Consider the following 6,990-nt stretch of genomic DNA (forward strand, 5'->3'; position numbering starts at 1 on the left):
AATGAACTATTGATTTTATAACTTAAAGATAAATAACTGTTAATGCAAATGCTAAGTGGCACTAACTATACTTGTTTTTTGTTGTGCGTGTTATTAAAAAGATTGGACACAGATCCGAGTATATTTAATGGCTGTTTTTGAAAATAAAAATTTCCCCTAATCTTACCCCCTTTTCATTCAGAAAAGAAAAAAATGTGAAGATACCTAAGTTCTCACTAGCAGAGGTAATTTCTTGTCAGGATTTTTGTGTGTGTCCTCCTAGTCTTTTTTTTCAATGTACACATTTTTTTCCTAAATAGAGATCGTATAGAATATTTCACTCTGTAACTTTTCATTTTACAGTATGTTATCAACCCTTTCCCTCTTCTTGGACATTTTTCAGAACACACTGTGAATGGTTGCACAGTATCCATTTTATGAATGTACAGTAAGTCATTTAACACTCTTCTGTTGTTGGGCCTACTTACCTTGTTCTCAGAATCTTCCTTTGGTTGATTCTTCAGTGGGTTAGTATTTTACTCTCAGCCATTCATGGAATTCTGCAGCTTTGATTTTAAGTAAATATAAAAAAATGAGTTCCTTAACTTAGGGTACTGATAGTCTTTGGGACCTTATTTGCTGTCAGTTTGCCTGGAAAATATAAGACCTTTGAGAATTTCATATTATTGACTGCTCAAGAGAAACAGACCCCATCATTTTTCATTTCTAAGCATTCTGTGATCCTCAAGAATTGATTTCCTCCTCTTCAATTTCCATATTGAAAGAGACGTTGTTTCATTCTGTTTAAGGTAAACCTTGTCACTGTCTGGGTCTGTACTTTTCCTGAGATAATCCCATAGAGTGGATGACTGTCTGGAAAGGTCACACGTAGGACCCTGCCTTTTTGTTTGACTGATGCATCACTTAAGGCAGAAAAGACCTTTTTGCTCTCCAAGAAGATTTAAGAGTTCACATCTTCATCGCTGATTTCTTTTAGCTCATCAGCCATCTGCCTGTCTTTCTCATAACTGGCAATAGTATTGAGATTGTGTTTTGCCATCAGCCCCAGATATTGGTTTTTGTTGTTGTTGTTGTTGTTTTGCATATAAGGGGGAAAAAACCATGGAAGTTGAGTATTCATGTTCCACAGGATACCTTTTAGTATTTTATCTGTTTTTTTCCCCAAGAATTTATGTGTTAATCTTTATTCATTACAAAGATCTGATTTATAATTAGAGGTAACATTAAGAAGACAACTCTTCCTCCACAATAAAACCTCCTAAAGTTAATATTCCTTAGGATTTGTTTTCCTTTTACCACTTAAAATATTGCCTTTTAATTACATGCAAAACGGTCATACACTTCACAGGCAGAGGATTAACTGTTAACTCTCAGGTTAGAACAAATGATATTAAGGCTTTTTGCTGGCTCTGAATCTTCATTTGAATTGATCTTTTTATTGGTGTACTCGATAAATTCAGATATTTTATCTGAATAAATGGAGAGGGATTCTTTTGTACATAGAGGGAAAAACAAACTTCCTCTTGACTAGCCAAATCATAGTAGCACTAAGAGACAAAAAAGGTTGACCAGAGCACCCAGCAAACATTTACACAAGGTCATGAACACTAGGGTAAGGCGGAGCTACTTAGCGTCAAAAGGAAATATGATTGATCTTGAGCCAAAGTAATTTAGTTTGAATATAATGAAATACACCCTGACGGTAAAGACCGCTGGAAAGTATAAGGCTTCCTCTCCAGAGGCTGTAGAAGGTGCCCTTCTTAGTTAAAACCAAACTGGGAAAAGTAATACTGGATATAATATACAGGATTAATTTTGCCCAGGCAGAGTTTCAAAGGGCAGTTATTTCTCTTTCTGTTTCATTATTGAATTTTCAGAATATAGTTAAAGCAGAAAGCTTAATCTATGTTAAATGTTCAGCTCGTAACCATAATTTTTTTACATAAAGTATATTCTGCTTTCAATAATAAGTAAATCCGCTGCATGTGGTAAGTGGGTAATATTGTAAGTGCAATTAAATAGTCCAGACTTCAAATTATACCAGAAAAGCGCGTCTTAAATATATTCTGGAGCCAGAAAGAGCTGAACAACGGAAAGGGGTTTTCTTCTTGCCTTTCCCCCAGTGTTGTTGTGAGGATCAGATGAGATAATGTTATGACTAAACACTTTGGAAATTGTTAATATATGGTGGTGCTATTTTCCTTATTTTGGCTTAGGAAGATACCAACAGGGAAGTTAATGATCCCACTGTCCCTTGTTCCACTGCACTTGCTTACCGTTAAGTATAAGCTACTTAACGTGCTTCTTGTTCTCTTGGTGTTCTTTTTCTCCCCCTCCCGCCTTGGTGTCCTTTGGGGAGACGAGGAATATAGATAATTTATCTATAAATTATCCATGTCCCAGCAGACATGGCTGACCTTTTAGGGGAGGGACGGGATATAATAATGCCATTTGGCAAAGGCAGCCTGCAGGAGAAAAACCAAACGATGTGGGTTTTAAAATTATGAAAGGCATTCGTTTACAGTTTATGAAAGGGAAATGCAGTTTGGATGCAAAGCTGATTAAATTGGATCAAGAAAAAGTGGAATTAAATACATAAAATAATGCATGCATTTATGGTTTCAATTTTTTTATATCCTCAGCTAGTTGAAAATGATGATTCCCACAACAAGCATAACTCAGCTTGTTTCTGCTTACTGAGTATTTTCTACTATGGTATATGTTGATAACATTTCTTCCATTATGTATGTTGTAGAGCAGAGTTACAGTTACTGTGGGAATCATAATTTGAAATTTTGACTCGTATGTTTCTGGAATCTTTACAACAAATGTTGCATTAACATACAACTTTTTCCATTGATTTTACCAAAATTTAAATCCATCTGTAGCAGTTTCTGTTTTAACTTGTGAAAGAAATATTTTATAAACATACCACAAGGTATGGCTACAAAATAATGAGATCAGCATCCATTTTGGCTCTCTGAAATCAGCCTCATTACTTCATTGTCGCATCTTTTACCCGAGGGCATTTCCCACAAAGGAAGTGTTCTCCGGGGTCGCTGTTCTGTTGCTGCCTGCCCTATCTGCGCATGTCCTTGCCTTGTAAATACGAAAGTCTTTCCATTCGTGGATGATACACCGTGGTGGTACCCAGTCTTTTATCTCTCAGTGCAAAAATGTTTCTGTTTTGGAAATGTGCTATGAAATGTTCAGTTTATTTCAACTGCATAGACCCTTGAATATGGGATTGATGTAGTTGAAGGTGTGACCAAGACACTGGTTATTAAAAATTCACTCAGTGCAAACATAGCAAGGTGGAAACAGTCATAAAAAGGAGCTTACTGTGTCCTGTGGGCTGCCTGCAGCCTCAGTGACCTCAGGGGACTTCCAGATCTGCCCGTGGCATAGCCAGTCGTAGGGCCTGCCGCCTGAGGCTCATGTGATGGGGCTCGTGCTCATGCGATCTGACCTTTTCCGACTGTGGAAGTGCCAGCTGCTGTCGGCGCTGGGGTTTCAGGGACAGCCGGCAGAGCAACGTAGGACACTTTCCTGGGGACATTAATTTGGGTCATCAAGGGAAAGCATGTCATACAGTGCCTAACACAGGAAAATTTCGCCCCTCTGTTCTTTGCTGGCCAGGACTCTACCTAGCCCTTGTTTTTAACCTCCACTCAGGCCCAGGGGTCACTCTAAAGAACATTAGCCATGGTGCTCCCAGACTCTCCTATTCCCTTCTCCTCACCGAGCCTTAGAGGTTCATGTGTTTAACTCCCTCTGTGGCCTATCCACTTCGTTCGAAATATACCTTTAGCATGATTGAATGGACAGTCTGTCCTCACCCCAGGCCCCTGATGTCTGGATAATAATCTAGTCCAAAGTTTTCTGATGTCCCCCCATCCCAGTGGGTACTGCATTTCCAGGAGACATCTTCTCCCCGCACTCCATGTTAGTTAGGACTTTTAAGTTTCAAATGATAGAAACCCTACTAGAACAAGATTAGACCGAGAAGGGAATTTGATGGGGGGTCTGGCCTGAGCCTCACCAGGGACTGGAATGGCACCTGGATATTCTTCTCTGCATTTCTTCATCCCTCCCGGAGACTGGCTTTCTCACATGGCTGGTAACACCAGAGCCTTATGTCCTGTGCTTCAACACAAGAGAGAGGAACATTACTCTTCCATTATTTCTATTCTAAGAGGCTTGTAGAAGAACAGACTAATCTTGCCGGCATCAAGGGTCCACTTGGCCAGAAGGTCCGGGTCCTGTAAGCACATCAGGATGTGTGGTGGCATGCCCCCGGCTGTTAGGGCCTCTTCTAGAGAAGGGAGCGAGCACAGGAGCCGGGTAGTCACCCCTACTACTGCCTCCGACTAGCTTGCTATTCGTGCGTGGTCCATGGCTCGCTTGGAAACGCAGAGCGTCAGGCCCCACCTCAGACCCCCTGAACCAGAATCTGCATTTTAACAAGGTCCCCAAGGAAGTTCTCATGCAGATGAAAGTAGGAGAAACACTGATCTGCTTTATCTTCCTAGACTAAACAACCCAGCTTTATCCTAAAAGGAGACTGTAAAAGATAGCAAATACTTGTAAAACAGCCATGGGTAGCATATTTTATGGGTTTAATTGACTTCTCAGCATTATTATTGACTTCTAGTCAGACCTTTTAAGACAGCACCACTCTCATTTTTTTTTCTTTTGAGCCTTTTCCAAAATGTTTAATGGTTAAACAGGCATCTAATTAGCACTTACTGTATGTAGTATCTGCAAATTCTTTGACACTCCTCTCATCAAGAGGTGGAGCCTAAATGCCCCTCCCCTGAAAATGGCCGGGCCTTGGGGCCTAACTCAAATAAATAGTATGTGGCAGAACAATACTGCATGACTTACAAAGGCAGATCATACAACGTGATCTAGCATCTGCCTGACTCTTTTTCTCAGGACGCTCGCTGTTGGAGCCCAGCCACCAGGCCCTGCGGAAGCCCAGGCCACACGGAGCAGCCACGCATGTGTATTCTGGCCAACAGCCCCGGTTAGGTCCTGGCTAGTAGCCAACAGCAAGCTCCAGAGGGATGAGGGAGACAGCCTGCAGAGGCTTCCTGACTGCAACCACTGAAGAGGTGGAACCCCAAGTGAGCACCACCTCGTTGATCACCAGAACTGTGAGACAATAATAGGGGGAAAGAACTATTTTATTCCGCTAAGGTTAGTTTGGTTTGTTGTACAGGGATTGTGGTTGAAACACTGTGTTAATGTGTTACCCACTCTGGCAGATGCTTTGAGCGATACAAAGAAACAGGGTTCTTTTTTTAAAAGAGTTAAAAATTACTTCTTGAAAGACTCACATGAAGAGATGAAGTAACTACATAGCCCAAAATGACAAGTGCCATTTAAGGCGTTTTAGAAAAAAAAAACAAACCTATTTGTAGTTGATATATACATGTTATTAATACTGTTTACTTCCAGGGGAAGGGGCAGAGAAGATTTCAAGATGGAAGTGAAATTTGACTAAGCAATCAGATTTCTGTATTTCTCTCCCCCCCCCCCATTTTCCACTACTGCTCTTTCAAAACTATAGATTTTCTTCATTGCTGTCCCAATGACTCAGACTTTCCAGTCATTGGAATATTTTGCTTTGTAATCTGAAAAGGTAATTGAGGGAAGGTAACAGGCTTAACTTCCTTCTCTACTGCCTGCAAATTGACCTCTGTTTTCCTCCATCCCATCCCCCCCCGCCCCCCCGCCTTTGGTCTTGGAGATTGAGTCATTGACTCCATCCTTTCTTCCGGGATATTGCTTACTAATAAACGTACCTCTCCTTATCCCGCAGTCAGTCTTCCTTTGCATGGATGTGATTTCCCTTATGTTTTCAAAAATGTTCAAGCTTTCTCATCTTAAAAGCTCAAGATCCCACTTCCCTTTTAAAGACAAATATAGAAATGCTATATAGTATAGAGTTCTTTTCTACTTCATTTCATAGCCTATTATTTTGAATGAATGGGTGGCATTCTGACTTGACTTCCCTGCCCTGTATTTGTTTGTGAACCTTTCCACGAATCTAGCTTCTGCTTCCACCACAGGCCCGAAACTATTTTCTTTACTGATATCAATGATCTCTTAATTTGCCAAATCTGGTGGAATTTTTCTGCCTGTACCTTTCTTCTCTCTCCCTAATATGTAGCAATTGTTGATGACTTCCACTTTTAAAAAACATTTCTTCCTCTGCCTCCATGGTACTGCTTGCTCCCCGAGTTTTCTTCATTCAGCCTCTCCTTTTCGGTCTTTGACATCCCACAGCAGCCCTTCTGCAGAATTCTGCCCTCAAAATCTTCCGATTCAACACTGTCCCTGTGTACTTCCATCCCCATCTATGGTTTCCACTGTTACCTCCACGTCACTGGCAGCCAAATTTCTCCATCTCAGCATCTCCCTTGGGTTCCAGAAATGCCCTTTTGTACTGGAAAGCCCCACAGGCATCTCAAACTCAGTATAACCCAAACTGAATTTATAATCTCTCATTATCATCTCACTACCCGGCTCTTCTCTATTTCTTTTTCTCAGTTTAGATTCTGAATCCTCTTTGAATAGGGACATATTATAAAGATATCTCTGTCCCACATAAGTGCTCACAAAAGCATGTACTGCAGAGGAGGCTCTTAGTAATCAGGTGGACAAAATGATATATTCTGTGGGTGTCAGTTAGCCTTTTTTCCCAGGGCTTGCTCACTGGGCCCATGGCGGGGGGAGGGGATGTGGTTATGGTGGCCAGGATGGAGACTATGGGCTCAACTGAGTGGTGCCTATTCTACCGACAGCAGAGACCTGCATTAAAACTCAGCCACTAATTGGTGCTTCCATTCCCCAGCTGACCAGTAATAGGTTAATTATATTGACCACCATAGAGTGGGCAGAAATTCATCCACACTGAAACAGACACATATATTGGGTATGGATTTGCATTCTCTGCTCTTAAAGCTTCTACCAGCATCACCA

This window comes from Callorhinus ursinus, unplaced genomic scaffold (assembly GCF_003265705.2).
Source record: "Callorhinus ursinus isolate GAN/ISIS: 27379988/994484 unplaced genomic scaffold, GSC_fseal_2.0 scaffold9, whole genome shotgun sequence".
Lineage (NCBI taxonomy): Eukaryota > Metazoa > Chordata > Mammalia > Carnivora > Otariidae > Callorhinus > Callorhinus ursinus.